This window comes from Vanessa atalanta, chromosome 3, assembly GCF_905147765.1.
Source record: "Vanessa atalanta chromosome 3, ilVanAtal1.2, whole genome shotgun sequence".
NCBI classification, from domain to species: Eukaryota; Metazoa; Arthropoda; class Insecta; order Lepidoptera; family Nymphalidae; genus Vanessa; species Vanessa atalanta.
In genome coordinates, this window is record NC_061873.1 from 576,186 (window position 1) to 595,671 (window position 19,486).

The 19,486-nt window shown below is 32.3% G+C and overlaps 4 non-coding genes across 4 annotated transcripts; 1 reads left to right on the plus strand and 3 right to left on the minus strand.

Moving 5' to 3' along the window:
• Positions 1–511: 511 nt before the first annotated feature.
• Positions 512–593, minus strand: Trnas-aga. The gene has a single exon. It is a non-coding gene; the product is annotated as a tRNA-Ser (tRNA).
• Positions 594–2,558: 1,965 nt separating this feature from the next.
• Positions 2,559–2,640, minus strand: Trnas-aga. The gene has a single exon. It is a non-coding gene; the product is annotated as a tRNA-Ser (tRNA).
• A 6,562-nt stretch (positions 2,641–9,202) lies between these two features.
• Positions 9,203–9,284, minus strand: Trnas-aga. Its single transcript has one exon. It is a non-coding gene; the product is annotated as a tRNA-Ser (tRNA).
• Positions 9,285–15,165: 5,881 nt separating this feature from the next.
• Positions 15,166–15,247, plus strand: Trnas-aga. Its single transcript has one exon. It is a non-coding gene; the product is annotated as a tRNA-Ser (tRNA).
• The last annotated feature ends 4,239 nt before the right edge of the window (positions 15,248–19,486 follow it).

Genomic DNA, 19,486 nt, shown 5'->3' on the forward strand with positions numbered 1-19,486 from the left:
TATTGTTTATTTGAATTCAATATGTTATAAATATTGTATAGCCGAAAGCAAATCATAGTTTATTCGAAAGTCCGAAAGAGAGTAATAATTTAAATGCAAGATTAGTTGCATTTACTGTCACTATGGTAAAGTAAAAAAAAACATGTTTAGATGGAATTTATTTAATTTAGTCTGTGTGTTTCAATCACGAGGTGTGTGTATTTCAAGCGCATACCTACTTCAAACCCGTGCTCGATATGAGAATATAAGAGTACATCATTACTTCTTACAGTGCCAACATCCCGGTGGCGATGTGATCACTTACCATCGACTAGTCTACTCCCCTCTAATAATAATAAAATAATATACTTTTAGGAGCAAAATATCCTTATGTCACACTTATTATAAAAAACTACTCAAATCTCAATCACCCCATAATTTATTAAGCCATATTTTTAACAAAAAAATGTTAATAACTCTGAGTAATTTAATAAAATAAATGTTAGTTCAATTAAATTGATGTATACATTTCCGCAGTCGGTAGGATTCGAACCTACGCTCCCAGAGGGAATCTGATTTCTAGTCAGACGCCTTAACCGCTCGGCCACGACTGCTACATTCAAAATTGCTAAAATTAAAAAAATATATGCGATAACAGCTCACAATCTGAGCAATAATCCTTCATAGCTTACTTTCACTTATCGTGTTATAAAATTTAACACAAGCGTTTGGGTAGGTACCACTCGTCATATACTGAAACCAAGCAATGATAATTAATATTATTTGAATGGTGAGTGAAAAGTGTGCTGGCACAAGGGATATAATATCTCGGTTCTTAAGTTTGATTGTGCATTGGTTATGTAAGGTATGTTCCAAATTTTATACATGTCAGTGGAAGCCACTTGCCATCAGATGGCCAATTTTCCCGTCCGCATAACAATTCCATAAAAAAAAATGATATAACTCATGATGACTCGTACAACTTCTGTAATTTTCTTTAATAAATTGACAAATTAATAATTAAAAACAAATTAATATATAATGTATAAATTATGTTGTGACATGTTCATGACAAATGACCGCAGCAAAGAATTTATGTTTCAATCGCTCAAGCTAATTTAAAAGATTTATTATATTTTTTTGAAATTTTGTAACTCCTTCCTTGAGTAGCCTGTCTATGCCCAAGTAGTCCCGACGTCACAATTTTAAAACAACGCCTCTATCTATCTATTTCATTCAACTATCATGTGATCGCAAATTAAAAACAGATAATAATTAGACTCAACCATTTTAAAAACGAATACCATAAGAGTTATTTCTTAAAATCTATAGAGATGAGGATTGTTTTCCTTTGATAGAGCTCCGAAAAAATTAATAAAACTAATTTGTTTGACTTTCACACAGGTAACGCCGCGTAGATGGATTCGATTAAAAATCGCGATGGTATTTTTAATAAAGCTCAAAACGAAGTATGCCTTTGAGTACAACGTGATTGACAACTGCCTCTTCCTCCCCCTCTACGCCAAATAAGAGAGTATATTATATTCACGAAGATGCTATAAAATGAGTTTTGATTACAAGACAACGCCGTAAGCATCGTTCTTTACCAATTCCTGTATTTCTTAGCTATTTTTCTATTAATCTAACATCAATTTATTTCTGACATTTGAAGTGATTTAATATTTTTGATGGTACAGAAAGACGATGTCTGAAATCGTTTAATGTAATTTGTTTAATGGTTTTTTAGGGGTTGGGCTTTGTGCCAACCCGTCGTGATAGATACCATCCACTCTTTATATATTTTATTACCAAACAGCAATAACTAGTGTTGTTGTGTTTTAGTTTAAAGTGAGTGAGCCAGTGTAATTACAGGCACAAGGGACATAAAATGTGAAGTCCCTTAAGATAGTGGCAGATGAGTGACGTAAGGAATGATTAATATTTCCAACAGCACTAAGCTATATGGGCGATTATGATCACTTACCATTAGGTATAGGCCCATTCAATCGTCCGCCTTACGACCAATAACATAAAAAAACGAATAATAATAATCTGAAAAATAAATTATAAATAAAATTGGATTCGCCATTAAAATTTTTTTTTGTGGAAAGAAAAAAAAATCTTCACAGCGTTCCTTTTTTTAAGTCGGTTAAAACGTATAATTAGATTTAGATTTTATCCAAAAAAAAATATGTAAAAAACTCAATTTAATATATTAGATACATCGGTAATTATTGTATATATTATTACTTAGAATTCAAATTACATATGAAATCAACGAATAAAACCAGTATTTTTTTATTATGTGAGTATTAAAGTGTGTCATAATATAACTTGTTATTTTTTTTATTAGCTATAAATGTATTTAAGTGGTAATTTTTTGTGCACTTATATACTTAAAACATGCAAAAACTATTATCATATTCAAAATTTTAAAACACACGTAATCGATGTAATTGTTTGCTCTTATTAAAGTAAAAGAAATATTAAGTCTCAAATACGATATGTGAGTCAAATACGATGAGAGATTTGTTTCGATAACACCACAAGATTATATTCTCTATTTAAAAAAAGAAATTCGCAGTCGGTAGGATTCGAACCTACGCTCCCAGAGGGAATCTGATTTCTAGTCAGACGCCTTAACCGCTCGGCCACGACTGCTCACATTCTCTCGTACAAAAATAACTTTCACATACGTAAGCTTAATGTTTTTTAAAGATACTTTCAAAAAGAAACTGTACTATTAGTTGAACACCGCCATGCGTCAATCGTTATATATATTTAGTATAATGTGTTAAGACTGTTGGCAAATTCTACGTCAGCAACTACTTTCAAATCATAGATTTGCACATTAAACAAGCACTTCTTGGTGGGTATCGACCACTTACCAGTTACAATAAACAATAAACCGAAGTACAAACTGTTGAGTAGATAGAATAAAATTATTCCATTCCATTTATCTTGACAAGTTCAAAAATTATGGCAAATAAATTAACCTACATATTATACTTTGCATGTATGTACATGTGCACACGTCCTTATTATCTCTGTAAAATTCTTGAACGAATGTTTGCTAAAAGTAATTAATTTTATGACAAATACAATGTAATGTAAAATACGTAACATTGTTTGGATTAATTTTATCAATAATAATTTCGTTGCGGCTTTAGATAAAGGAATTTACTTAGATTATATTGAGTAGATATATTTGTTCCTAATGAATTATGTGTTCTATTTTTGAATTGTTGTAAAATTATTAACGACTTGTAGAAAGAGATTCCAGCGACAGGTTAGTTTAAAACAAAACAAATTAAACGTTTATTAAAATGCTGAATACGTGATGCGTTAGCCGAGATGGCTCAGAACCCGTGAATTCAAACCGAAGGTCACAGCTTAAAGCCCAGGCAAGCTCTTTTAAATTAATACTTCATCTCGTGTATAGCGGTGAAGGAAAACAGCATTAGGAAACTTGAATGGATCGGGTAAAAAAATCACTGCTCAATGTGTATTCACTCACACATACACACAGAAACATACCCTCCATTATTTAGTTCATAATATTATATTATCTCATATATACCTATATCACTTGCCGATATCTAATTATTCACTTGTAATCGATGTCCTTAGTAAATTTAACTTTATAAATTTTCGGTTTACACGTGTTTGTGATCGTCCCAATAATATGTATCAACTGAGAGTTGAGGACGTCGTGACCTGGTGTAACTTTTTCAGGCACGAGTCTGCGTATCTACATAAAACTGTACCTAACTGATAAGACTTATTTTTGTACTCTATGAAGAAAAAAATATCGTTCATTAATCGTCAAAACAGCAGGTGTAATAAGCCCCATAATCAGAGGAAGGGAAATGCCCTTCCTCTGATTATGGGGCTTATTACGGGTTGTAATTTTATTTATAATACATTCACATGTTATATATATATGTATATAAAACATTTTGGCATCACATACATACTACACCAGAGGTTTTCTATGACAGAAAGTGTTATGCAACATTGTCTCTTAAAATTATGACATTTAAAGGAACAATGCATCAAAATAGCATAACACCATAAGGCTTGCAATACGTCACAAGTGGAATACGAGGTGAGTTCTTAAAGGTTTTATGTGCATTAATTTAAGAGTTTATTTGTCCTGTTTCCAATATGTATTATTTACGAATAAACTCATACATACGTTTTTATAATACGTATTTTCTGAATGAAGATGAAATGGTGTAATTTTCTTTAAGGAAATTTTAAGCCTTACATAGATTGCCAATAAACAATGTCAAAGTCCACTGTACACGTTTACGCCGTATATAATTACCAAGTTGTAATTAAAGTCTCGTAATTACAAATTATATTATTATGTACGAAGCGAATTCCATTCGAAATATTTTATTTCCAAAAAAGCTTAACTTACAAGAGACTAATCAATTAATTCTAGGTTTAGGATGTAATCTGGGCGTTGTAGTTCTAAACTAGAGGCCACTGGTTGGTTCACGAATATAACTTTGACTTAATCTTAAACCGACTCCAACTAAAACACTACGACAATAAATACGATACTAAATTAGGAGTGTCACTTTAAGTGAGGCAACGGAGCCAGCGTTTTGTGTATTTATTTTGACGGGTTTATATTTAGAACATTTTTAAGAATTAAGTGTAATTTTTATGGTTTTATTATTAGTTATTTTTAAAAATGATTTTTATGCGCAATACAAAATGTTAATTTTCTTTTCTTATTTATAATAAACGCCTATGCCTTCCTACTTGTATGTTTACCCACCTACGTATTAACATAAAACATGATTTTACTTCTGTCTGTCTGATAAGAAAATTCGCTAACCTTTTAAATTCAAATAGAAATACTTTTTGAGACAAATATTTTTAGTTATATTTTATACAGGGTTAAATCTTTTTTTGGTTAAAAGAACAAGCTATCGACAGCTTACAACCAATGTTGGTTAAAGTTTTAAATAGCCTGGCTTGTTTCCAACTTATTTCTCACTCTACACGCGGTTACGTTTTTAACTTTTAACGTTGTTTTTATCTGTATGGTTGGTGAAACATGAACATCGAAAACCGTTGTATGGTTTTGATAGTAAAACCTCTGTATGTCAAACTTTATGGAAGACGCCAATAAATTCGAGTAATAAAATTTTTGACATTTTATTAAGGGTATCGAAATTAACATATTTATATTGTAATTTTATTTTAAATGACGGGTCGCTGAAATCTCTCTTATGCAACACGAGAGATTGGAATAGGATCTCCTCAACGTTCTTTGTATATCTAAGAGTACATCGGCCATAGTTATTAGTATTAAAGCAATTTAATCGTTAACTATACAGTACGTACGTTAAGTTGTTCATGAAGAGCAATGTACATTTATTTAGCGCAGTTTGAAATTCAGAAAAAAAATATTCTGCGATTTTACTTCCAGTGCAATATACCAATAATAAAATTAAATATTAAATTTGAATTAATAAATACTTAGATTAAGATACTATACCTTAGATTAAGAATAGTGTTGATAGTTTTCATTTAAGTTGAATATTTCTATCATAACGAGTCATGGTTCCTTTTAGCATTAGCATTAGCAGCCCGTAAATGTCCCACTGCTGGGATAAAGGCCTCCTCTCCCTTTGAGGAGAAGGTTTGAAGCATATTCCACCACGCTGCTCCAATGCGGGTTGGCGGAATACACATGTGGCAGAATTTCGTTGAAATTAGACACATGCAGGTTTCCTCACGATGTTTTCCTTCACCGCCGAGCACGAGATGAATTATAAACACAAATTAAGCACATGATATTTCAGTGGTGCCTGCCTGGGTTTGAACCCGAAATCATCGGTTAAGATGCACGCGTTCTAACCACTGGGCCATCTCGGCATGGTTCCTTAATCAAAGTAAACTAACAGTCAATGAATATCCAGGAAACAATGAAACAATTGCAATTATAAAGTTGGAAGTATGAATTCTGGGAATTTGAAAAATTTCCATAGTATATTAGCTCATCCAATTCCAACTTATTTGCCCTTTGGCAATACCTCAATCTCAGCATACAGAACAATTGTTTTTTTCCCATTACTTTGTTTTCATAATTTAGTTTAAAATTTATACTGAAACATGAGATTGTTTTACCTATATATCTGTTATGGTAATGGGTAACGTCTCTACGATTACGTTGACATAAGCTTAATAAATAATAGAATTCTAATTAAAGCTATCTCAAACGACTTAGTAATTTTTCCGTGAATACGTAAAAATAAAAGAATCGGACTCTTACGTTCTTATAATATTTGACTGAAAGATTCATTTGTATTAGAATTAAAACCTCATTATAAATGAAATAAAATAAAAAAATTGATTTATTATTTTAAAAAAAAAACAGCGAAAAATTATTAAAATAAAAATTGTTATCAATCAAAGTATCAAACATACCGAATACCCGTCTTTCATGGCCCCGCCGCTAAGCACACTTTGATACTGGGCTTACAGAGGCCTATTCGCCTTATTTACGAGGTCCGTTAAACAGTTTAGGAGTTACGCAGTTCGTTACAGTTTTAACCTCGGAACAGATGGAGATTACTGACCAATGAGTCGTTTTAAACGATCCTAGTTTTAAAGTAAATGTATAAATTAAGTAACCCCAATTATATTGTAAATCACAGATAGTTCCATTCGAGTACAGCTCGTCCTTCGTGCTGTCGTTTCGTAACAGTTTATTCGACATCCGAAAACAGTTACTAAACTTAAGTTAGGACTGTTTAAGTCAAATGTTATAGTCAAATCAAACTCAACTTTGTTCAAGTAAGCTCTTACAAGCGTTTTTGGATTATTATTTTATTACATGTGAAACTATGCTTCTAGAATCTATACCGATATTACAAAGAGGTAGGTTTGTTGTTATCACCGAATTTAATACAATGCAAAATGTTTCATCGATGTATTATATGCTACATTATTCCTGAGCACTATATACATTATATATCTATATATATATACATTACTCTGATCCCAATGTAAGTAGCTAAAGCATTTGTGTTATGGAAAATCAGAAGTAACGACGATAGCACAAATACCCAGACCCAAGACAACATAGAAAACTAATGAACTTTATCTACATCGACTCGGCCGGGAATCGAACACGAGACCTCCGAGCGGCGTACCCATGAAAACAGATCTACACACTACTCGACCACGGAGGTCGTCAAAATTATATTATATTAATATCATAAAATTTCTTTATTAATAAATTTCACGCGTGCGAAGCCTGGCCGCGTCGCTAGTATTTAATAAAAATTGGCGTACAGGGAACTATAATCAAAGTATAATCTAAGATTACAATTACAATCGAAGAAAATAAAGATGAATGTAAACAAAAATGAGACAAATCCGTTATCTTGTAATTTTAATCTAGATTAAATTATAATTGATTTTACTTGAATGGAATAATACACACAAATCAGTAATAAGCTTATTAGTTTTATCAAAATCAGTTCACAGTTGGCAAAGTTGAAGAGCAACATACGTATTATGACTTCAATACGACATACAGACGTATGAACCTTCTTCTCTTTTAACTTCTAGAACCAATCTTTGAACTCTTACTTAAGCCAACTCTTGAGTAAGAGTGAATCAGTCGCTTGGTTCAAGCTTGCTTCCTTACAAATTTCATCAAATTCTTTTATATGGTTTAGACGTGAAAGCGTAACAGACAGACAGATGGACAGACAGAGTTACTTTCGCATTTATTTAGTCTAGGAGATTATATTATATGTTGTCTATCTTAATCTCAGATATCGAAATGTAAACGATTGTAGGTCGAGTTTCAATCCGGGCCCGGAAATACAACTACCGGCACCAGTTGGCCGGTTTGTCCGGATAATTGGTTTACCCGGCTTGGCCGTATATACCAAATACAGTCAAAGGAGACATTGCTACCGTACAACATATAAATACCTACCTACATGTCGTAAATAAAAACGGTTCTTAAACTCTCACGCCTTGGAATGCGCGTAAGTCGATGCTGCGATAGAGAAGGAATAGAGGCACTTGTGCACAAACTTGTTTACTATAGTAGTAGGACTTACGCAATTAGCTTGAGAATGACTTCCATAGCCAGAATCAGTCACGAAGTCGTCTTCATCAATGCGCCTTTTACGTAATAATTTAAAACTTTAATGAAACAAGAAGTTCCTTCAAATACTCGAAAATGCTAGAAAATAAATTATAAGAAATTTAATCTTGTATTTTTTCAACATTACGTAATGTTACTTCAAATTTAAACGGGTAGTATAAGATACACCCAAAAAAAAAAAGATATTTTCAAATCGATTCATAAATGAAGGAGTTCTGAGGTAACAAACAAAAAAGAAAGCAACATTCGACCGATTCGATAACCTCCTTCTATTTTTGTATTCTATTAAAAACAAAAGTATATATTTTAATATAATTGCGGTATATTTTAATATTTATAAATCACTACCGCAATAAGACCGATTAGAGTAAAATATTTTAAAAGCTTTATAAAGCTAATTCTTTGTTAATTTACATCTATTAGAGCCTACAAGTTAGCTCGTGCGCTTTGATAAAAGCCTTGCACTTAGTTATCCCATGGGACCCATTTCATCGACCGGGATAAAATGTATCCCATGTCCAATCGGTCCCAGGGTACAGTGGAACGAGCAATAAGTCATGGCATCAAGTAGAATATACCAAAAATACAATCACTAAAAACCGCATATAGTTTTATTATTGCAAATTAATAAACTTGACGTATTAAAAAAAAAACGATAAAATGGACATCTTAAAACGCGTTTTTAGTATATTATGTTGATTTATATAGTTTATATATTATTTATATTTATGTTGGTAACGTAAGTTTTTTTATTTAATGAGTCTAAAGGAAATATTGATTTCTTGCCGGCTTTTCTAGGTAGAATGAACATTCTTAAACGATGATAATTTCACATTTAGTATAATCTTACAAAATAAAGATTTAAAAGTGCTTAAGCGAGAATACACTTTATTTCAATTAGGAATAAAATTTAATTTTGAAAACTGAGGTTAAAATACAGACAGTTTATAATATATATTGATATGAGAGGCAAATTGTAAAAAAAGAAGCAATCATTTTTTTTTAAATCCAGGGCTTAAAATATAAACTTTCAAACAAAAAATATTAAAATTTACTTAATATTGTAAAATTATCCGCAGTCGGTAGGATTCGAACCTACGCTCCCAGAGGGAATCTGATTTCTAGTCAGACGCCTTAACCGCTCGGCCACGACTGCCTTACGTTTTTGTACACAAGCGAGGTAATATTTGCACGAAATTGTAGGTAAATCGTTAATAATAATTGGACTTTGAGTTCCGGCCTTTATTAAAAGTATAAGACCTTGTCTCATTGCCTACGCTGATGAGAGAAGGGTTTGTTCATTTTTGAGATTAAAATTCAACGAGAAAATGCCGCTAGAGTTCTTGCCACGATTCCAGGCGGTCATTTTTTTATTTTTTTTAATAGTATAGGCGCCAAACGGACAGAAGACTCACCTCATCACCTGAAAGTGATGTGACTACCACCACCCATGGACATCTCCAAAACCAGACAGCTAGCAGATCCGTTGCCGACCTTTAAGAAAGGAGTAGGTTTTTTTTTTGAAGGTCATTATTTGTATAGTTGTTTTTTCTGTATTTGTATAAATATATACAATATAATATTATTACACATAATTATCTACATTAAGGTCTTAATGTAAATATTTTTAGGTAAATAGTGTTTCAAAAAGTTAATTAGTTGACTTCAAAGGGAATGAGATTTGCAAATCGGCCTTATTTTTTCTATATATTTTCCTTCAGGAATCATTAAGGTATAAATTTAAAGAAATTAAGATATTGACTGTTGCTTCTCAATATATTCTGTAATGTTTTGTATGTACGGAAAAATATTAATGTTTTTATGAGAAAATGTGATTCTCATAACGTTGGTACAAGGAACAAACACAATCTTGTTACTCCTGTTACTCGACTGCATAGAGTCAGCAATTCTTTTGTGGGGCAATGTATACTGCTTCTACAACAGGATCCCAGAAAGCGTTCAAAATGCTTCTGTTGCGAAATTTAAAAAAAAAAATTAAGGGACGCTTCTGTGCGAATTGTATAGTAAATACAATTAGTGAGTTAATGTTTGATAGCACACCTTGGGAATGAAACGATCGCCTTCTGGCTGTTTCTATTCATATACAATTATGTATCTAATTAATTTGACGAAAAAAAAAAGGCTGTTGAGTTTCTTTAACCGGTTCTTCTCAGGTCAGGGTGTTCCTTTTTCCGAACCGATGGTATTGTTTAATTTGACCATCAATAAGAAAGTGTAATGCTTCTATATTGAATAAAGGAATTTGAGTTTGAGTTTTGAGTTTGCTTGATTGCTTGACTGCTTCGCCGATTGTGAGCCGACTTTGATGATTTATTATTCGTTAAATTATACTTCAACGGTCAAATAACTGAGGAAAAACTGACGTGAAGTTTTCACTTGTTTGTGTATTTTACTGAATACCTTCGCTCATTGTGAAGAGAGCCATTTCAAGGCAAGACAGATAAGGGCAAAGAGACTATACAATACAAACATGCATTATTATTAACAAGATCAAAGAGGTATTTTTTGACAAATTAAAATCTTAAAACTTATTCCATTATGATGTTTATGAACGAGAACTCTATCGTATGGTATGTAAAACTAATTATATAACTTGTAAGGAAACACTGCTACTATTTTTTGGATTAATTTTTAAATGCAAGTTAGTATTTGTATTTGTGTGAACTTAATATTTATCACTTTTTTTTTATCTCGCTGGAAAAACGCGTTTCTCCCACGTGGAAGTGGGGACGTATGTGGAACTCGCCGGTGCCTAAGACGACGATTGCGCTCCGGTACACCGGAATACCCACTAAAAAAACGCGCGGTATCCTCTTCATGTCTTTGGCGGACTCCACGGCATCGCATTCGCATGCTACCGTGACGAAGCCCATCGATCTCAAATTATATAACTATAGTTCTTAAAAACTAAGTGAGATCTCGATGTTGTTGTGCTTCACCGCCGACCAAGAGCTGAATAATTACAAACACAAGTTAGCACATGTAATTTCAAACCTGCTTACTCGGAATTAACTTCCAATCTACGTTTGAGATACATTTGTTGTGACCACTGGACTAACTCGGCTCTTTAAATATAAATATAAAATAGATCTTCAAGATAAATAAATCTCCAAAATATCTATTAAGAGAACGTAAAACTTCTTGGTTATTTATTATAAAATAAGCAACGTTATTAATATACCCTCTATTAAGACAGTGCTTTTATGTAGACAATCTTTATAACTTTTAATTTAACTTTAAGAGTTTTTTGAACGAACTTTTATTTTCGAATAAATAAACGTTAAATGTTTAATGAATAATTCATTGAACGAGTTATTTAGGGGTTGTTTGGAAAATAAGAAAATTAAATGGATTAAAGACTTTGGCGAGGGAACCCATTATTTCAGGGGGTGTTGATTTATATACGAGTAGGAATAGCTAGACAAGGTATCCGCCCTGCAAGGGCAAAATTAAGGCAAATAAGAATTATAATTATACATAGATTCACCAAACCGCACTAGGGAAGCATGATCGAAAAGTTCCAAACGTTCTCCCCAAAAGTGGAACATTATGCTGCTTCAAATCGTATAATTAACAGCCTATATTTGTTCCTAACTTACTTTACAAAAACTATAATATAAAGAGACTAAACTTATTTTATTTTATAAAAAATATTGTATTCATTTTTATTTCTATTTTAAACGAAAGTGGCGATTGAAGTAATGGTGGTTGTAAATGTAACAGCCTGTATATGGCAAGCAGATTGGTCATTCTTCTCTCGAGGAGGAATTTTCACGCTTCCTAGAAAAGCAAAGCGAAGCATACCACTAAGTAGTAGTAAATACTCTGTAAGGTTTTAGTATTTAATAGTAAACAATAAAAAATAAAGAACTTAGCAAAATAAAAACATATTAATAGAAACAATAATCTCACGCAGTGCGGAAAACTTTCAGGAAGTTAGTTGGGATCGTTTAGGAAGTTTGTGTAGCAAAAGTTGTGACGTAGTTTCGTGTCGGAAGAGGGACGCGCTTTCGCTAGCAGTGCGACGACTAGTCAGCGCTTCACCTTAGAACTGAGTCACACTAGAGAGCTACAACGTTGCGCCGAGGTGTCGTGGGACACCCAGTTGAAGTTATATATATAGTTATATTAGGCAGGCAAAGCAAAAATGTTGTATCCTATTTTACGAAAATTAAGCGGACGAAAGGTTTGAAATTTGGTACAGTTAAATTTTTACAGCATACAAGTGCAGAAAGCTAATACGTTAATATAGCATACATTAGAAATTAATTTAATTATACACACACAATCATGCGTTTATTACACACAAACACGTACTATATACACATTGAATACTGTCATTAATAATTTCATACTACCAATGAAGATAACACTTCATATCAAAGTTAAAAGTCATTGACACAATAATTTTTTTTTTTTTTTATTGTAATAAACCTTTTTTATTCCAAATTGTCGAAAAGAGTAACTAATGAGTTTCTTGTCGGTTCTCAGTAGAATCTACATATCGAACCAGTATTAGCTTTTAATATACATAGTTCATTGTTCAAAAGTGCTTCAAAGCCTAATTGAATAAAGAATATTTTGATTTTGATGATAATGCCAAGGTATCCTATATTACGATTCAATTTATATAATATATTTTTATTTGTAAAAAGGCAATAATCAATCAACTAGTCTCCGCGAAGAATGGTCGTGGTGACCATAATTTAGTTCGGACAATCCTGAATGGTATATAAAGAGACAGTCCCGGTACTTGAATATTTACGCACAGAGAATCGTTCATACCGCACTGCCAATTTGATGTGATCAAGCTTTAGGTTTCGTCGAGTCATTCGGTTTCCTTCATAATATTAGGATGAATTATGATCACGGTTCCCTTAGTTATTTGTTGTGATTTTGGTCGATTTGTTCACGTTTGTGAAGAATACGTTCATTTGGAATAATTATGGTTAATTTACCGAAACACAGTTGTGGAACTTATTTTATCGAAAATAGCACCGCCCACGACTAATTAAATGAATATTTAATTCATCATAAACTAAAATTTCTTTGAAGATTGATCTTTATCAGTGAAAAAGCGCTTAAAATAATTTGTTAATAATTAGTAATAAAGATTAATACGGTGTATCAAATAATTAGGACTAAAGTTACAGGGAAGTGGGCGTACGTCAGAGGCTGATAGAAGAAATACGTGATTTAGCCCTATTTTCTAACATTCAGCTTTAATCAAAAAGATGGATTGTCACATAAAATAAAAAAAAAATATGAAGAGCCTTAATTGATCCTCTAATTAACGTGTTTTTCATGATTTTCTAAAGAATGGTATATACGACAAAGAAAAATATATGGGTCCAACTAAATCAGGCAAATTTTCCAGAGATTCTCAAACCGGAATATAATAATGTTACAAATGAGCAATTTTCGTCTTAAAGGTTGACTTACATGAGCTACTTGCTACTTGTGTGTAAAATATTAACCCTACGTCACGTGTGATGAAAAGATAGGAAGGAGACATTGGTTGAAAAATATGTTAGTTTAAGAAATGTTGCCAGTAACAAATATTATTAAAACTTTAAAACTTAACTTCTGGGTTATATTGTACAGATCTTTTTATATTATTAAAATATGAGGTAGATAGAAAACTAATAAAAAAAAATGTTAAATTATTTAAAAACACACATAAAATTTAACCTTTTAAATCGACGATTCTTAAAAATTTATAATATATAGCTTAAAAGAAAATAAAATATGCTTAAGTATACATCAAAAGAGTAAAGAAGGCATACATAGTTATAAGCAGATAATAAAATTGATAGTATGGACAAAAGGCGGTCTTATCGCTAAGAGAACCTTTGATCAAGAACAGGAGATCAATAATCAAGGTCGGCTATGATTTTCGGTTAATTTTTAAGTCATTCAATTTTCATATTTTTGTTTGCTTCTTACTGACTTTGTATAGTTTCTCGAGCTACCCAGCTTCAATTAATATCATTTCTAAAATGACGGTTCAAAAGTGCTTGTAAAAGCCTTGAATAAAGTATATTTTGAGTTACTATTGGATGCTCATAATTTGTCTGTAAAGCGACGGCAGATTATTTATGTACAATATGAACAACACAGTTAAGTTCTACACTAACCTTGGTTAGATAAGTTTAAATAAAATTTTATAAATTGAACTTTTAGAATATTTTTTAAGTTTTTGTTTATATTCAGAAGAGTCTAAAATCAATTACTCTACTTTATGAACGGAAGATGTATCGCCTGAACGCCATTCAGGTCGCTGATTAAACGGCGGCTTAAAAAAAAAGGCTAGACTGTTAACTGAGAAGCTTCCAGCTCCAGTATATCGCTGCCGATCATGAGGTCCTTGGTCCAATAGAAACAATTGACATTTTTAATTGCCATTGTATTGTAAGAGTGAGGAAATGATACGCAACTGTGCACACACACTTGCAAACTATAATATCTCCAGTGCAACTTACTGATCTCCTTTGTCACTAATGACCTAAATAACCCACGAGAAAAATTCACTATTCCTTGGTAACTAAGCTTTAAAGCAAACAATTATTTAAATATATGAGACTAAAATAATAAGAGACATGCAATATCACGTCACTTAACTAGTCTTAAAATAATAAGGGTTGAATCTACAAGGACAAATGACATAACATCTTAGTTGGTGTCACCAAGGCGACGCCGTAACGATGATCTGTGTGGTGGTTAATAATTTACAGCGTCAATGTCATAAGCGGTAGTGACGACGAAGCGGCCCATTTGCAAGGCTACATATTTTAATAAAAAAAAAAAACTAAATTTGAGATTTTGAAAAATTACAACAGGGAATAAGATTGACGGGAAACGAACTGGCGACCTAGATTATCGGAATCGTAATAATCTACCGATATGACGTCACAGAAAGTCATGAGCACATTCACAATCTCAAAGTATGTGAAGAGAAAGTAAAATATCAAATGTACTCACAGTGTGTAGCAGAAATACTGATCTGACATCAGCGAGCAGTCGTGGCCGAGCGGTTAAGGCGTCTGACTAGAAATCAGATTCCCTCTGGGAGCGTAGGTTCGAATCCTACCGACTGCGGATATTTTTTGCAATGCACAATTATTTTATTTGTATCATCGAGCAAAGAATACGTTTTGCTTTTTCTGTAAAATACTTTCATTTGTAAATAAAATAATATTTCTAATACTTTATAATAATTATTAATTATTGTTCATTAAAATCAAGCTAGTGACATAATCGATTATACACACTTATAGTTATTACAAGTGTCGTCTTTTATTTAAATAAGAGCAACCTTATTATTTTTATCACAAGGGGCGAAACTATTTAGGAATATGGAAATACATTTTAAAAACTCATTAATTAAAAAAAATGTAAAAAATACATTAATATAAAAAGCATATTATTCAACACAAGATAATATATAAATTAAAAAAGCGTGGAGCTAATACTTGTTGAATACCGGGTAGAATATATTTTATACATACATATGTATGTAATTATGTTTAACTATCATATCTTTGTATTATAAATGTTGAAAAAGAGTAACTACTGAGTCTCTTGTCGATTTTTCCCGGGAGAATCTATATTCCGAACCGGTGGTAGCTTCACTTAATATAGTTTGTATAATGACGATTTAAAAGTGCTTGTAAAAGCCTACTGGAATAAAGTATATTTTAATGTTGATTTTTTTTTTACATATAACGACTAAATTGATAAACGCTTTATTTTTTAAGTCGGATAAAAACGTATTAACTTTCCATTTCGCGGATGTATAGGATTAATATACTTTCATAAAGATTTTTATTGCGTAAATATTTGGAATGTAATAATACAAATTTATATGTTTTCTCATATATTTAATAACACGTCGTATGAAATAAGATTCATATTGATAATATAATCATTAGTTCTTTACGCTAATTTAATTTAAAAATCGAAGTCTTGCTTGGTGGTAGGGCTCCGTTCAACAGTTCTGGGTAGGTATCACCCACTCATCAAATATTCTATTGCAAAACAGTAATACTTGGTATTGTGTCTTCCGGTTTGAAGGGTGCGTGTCCCAGTGTAGCTACAGGCACAAGGGACATAATATCTCAGTTCCCAAGGGTGATGTATTAGTTTACGAAAGGTTTCAAATTACTAACAGCGCCAATATCTATGGGCATACGACCATTTTTGGTTGCCCATATTTGCCCAATCGCAAACCAACGCTAATAACAATAGTGTCTTAGAGAAATAAGGAATTTATTGTAATTATAAATTAAATTAAATAAAAATCATTTATCTTAGGTTATAATGATTCAATTCGAATAATATTGACGATAAATTATAATAAACAATAAATATTATATTAATAAAAAAAAGAAAATTATTATTATTTTAAATAAAAATTCAATCAATTTGAATTTGAAATAAATTATACAAATTTATAATTATATTTGTGAAAATTCATTGACGCTGCAGTAACAAGTCTGTCGTTACGATGCTGTACGTTATTATTTGTCACCTTTGTTAGGGAATTTAACTTAATAAGATGTCGTTACGTCATAAAATACTTGAAGATATTTAATTTATGAATTACTAGCGACCCGCTCCGCCTTTTCACAGGTGTAATTTATTAATAAAGAAAATTAAGAGTGCGCTTGGCAGGAAATTAATAAGTTATTCGTATTTATTTTGATATATAAAAAAAAACTTCGAAGTTGAGTAATGATTTTATTCTGAAAAATAGATCAAAATTTGTCCATGGCTTGTAGAATTAAATTTTAGTATTTTAAGTGCCAAGGGAATATAAACCGGTTATCCGAACCCTCGTTTTGCAGCGAGCGGTTTTTTTGGGTGCACTTAATTTGGAATCGGTGATGCCTTCTATAGTTTTCACTCGAATAATAAAGGACATACAGTGTAAAGAACCATTTTAATCTATATTAAATAACCAAGGTTACTAACATGTATCTGAATAAGATTCATATTACATTGGAGGAAATGGCTTGGTAAATATTCCAGTCTTAAAATGTGTCCTGTGTACCTTAAAGATATACATTGCATGTTATATATATTTTGTAGGTTTCTTTAGTACCTACAATTTTCTAGCAAAAAAACAGTTTTTAGATGTTGTTTATACAACACAGTTAAGCGGTTTTGTACAAAATAATAAACCTTAACATAAGTTATCCTTGCCTAATCACGTTTATTTGCGGCGATGAAGTTTGTAAACTGCACTTTAAAGAGATTTGACAGTCTTTTTTGGCGGGCGGCCCCTTTGTCGCCAACCCTCCTCGTGAATGCATCGCTGGTGGGTTGGTTCGAGCTACCGTGGGGTGGTTAAGGCGCTTACGTGCTCGATTCGGAGGATTTCGTAAAAAATCCCTAAGTTGGCCATTACGAAGCCCACGGTTGAAATGAGGTTCCTGTGTTACCTTTTATCGTTCCTTGTCTCTCTGTTGTTAGTACCAGTTTAATATTTCTGATATTTAAACGTATTTTCATAATGTCACGTGGCCTTATAAATTGATACCTTGAAGAACCTAAAAGCTGAGAGATACAAATTGGTATTAGAGTATTTTTTTTACTCTAATAAAGAAAAGTTATCCCAGCCCATCAAGCTGCTCACGCGAGTTGGTGGATACACATGTGTTAAATGTTTTTTTGTGACTCATGACCATGTTCGCACGAAATTAATTATAATCTCAAATTAATATGAAAACTAAGTGGTTCTTATTTCGAATCGCAATCTTCGACTAAGAGCGCTATGAATATAGTCAGGAGTGATCAATTCTTGGCAGAAGTATCACTGGTAGATTTTTGCATTAAGGTTAACTTACAAATTATATCTGCCATTGTTATATCGTCAATACTTATAGCCTATTCTCCTATCCTATTATATGTGCTATAAACATTTCTTTATTATAAAACTATACTTTATACTTATATCCAATTTTATTTCCAAAATGCCGATAACAACTTCGCCGCCATTGAAAACTTTACTTTTTTGAGAACCCAGAATTGTTTAAGATCTCGGTCAATTATATCTCGTCAATTCTTTGTCAATGTTAAAGTTTCTTACATTTTTTACATTAACAGCCTGTAAATTTCCCACTGCTGGGCTATGGCCCCCTCTCCTCTTGAGGAGAAGGTTTGGAGCATATTCCACCACGCTGCTCCAACGCGGGTTGGTGGAATACACATGTGGCAGAATTTCGTTGAAATTAGACACATGCAGGTTTCCTCACGATGTTTTCCTTCACTGCGAGCACGAGATGAATTATAAACACAAATTAAGCACATGAAAATTCAGTGGTGCCTACCTGGGTTTGAACCCAAAATCATCGGTTAAGACGCACGCGTTCAAGCCACTGGGCCATCTCATTAATATAAAGTTTCTTATAAAGTTTCTATAATAAAGTTTCTTACTTATCTTTAATCATCTTGTGGCAGAAATAGACTATAATTGCAATCATATAATAAGTACTTCAAATTAGAAGCTACGCACTTGGTACTCAAATAACATATATACATAGCATTAGTATGTTTTACAATTTTGTAATATCAACATATACAGACGCAAATATGGTAACAGTATCACCATATCCGAGTCAACGCTTATTTAAGTTTTTAATGAAGGTGTATTCTGACGTTAAAATTTATAAATATGAATTATTTTTGATATGTTTTCCTCTGATGAGACAAAATAACGTTTAGTACAGTTTTCTTAGTGGTAGTTCTAATTTATATGATTCTCAAAGTATTTCAAAAGACTTTTCGGGAATGTCTTGACTATTTTTCAAATATTAGGATAAAGCATCATGGTTAACATCGTATATGTTTTCTGTCAAGAACAAAACTCATTGTTATAAAACGGAACAATAGAGTTTAATTTCTTATTTATTTATAAACATATGCTGTACATAAAATACAATTATAATTCACAAATTAAAACTAACAGGTCAAATAACAGACGACATATAATTTATCGGCTTCTATTTATAACAAGCCTACATAATAATAATAATAATAATAATAATAATAAGCCCCCCGAAACCCAACCACACGTCCTGATTGACCATCTAATCACGTGGGGGGCGGACACACGATAATTAAATTACTGGCGTGGCAAACGTGGCAATGGTAACCCATTTAGTATGGAGACGCGTAGTAAGAAGAAACGTATAGGGCCGCTACCCGGGGGCGATCGCCGGGGCACACCTGGAGCTGGCGCTGGGTGTGACAGCATGCGGACCGTCAGCGGTGAGGAGTTGAGCAGGCGGGCTTCTCCCGATAAATTCCACACTACAGCCGGTCGTCGTGAGTTGA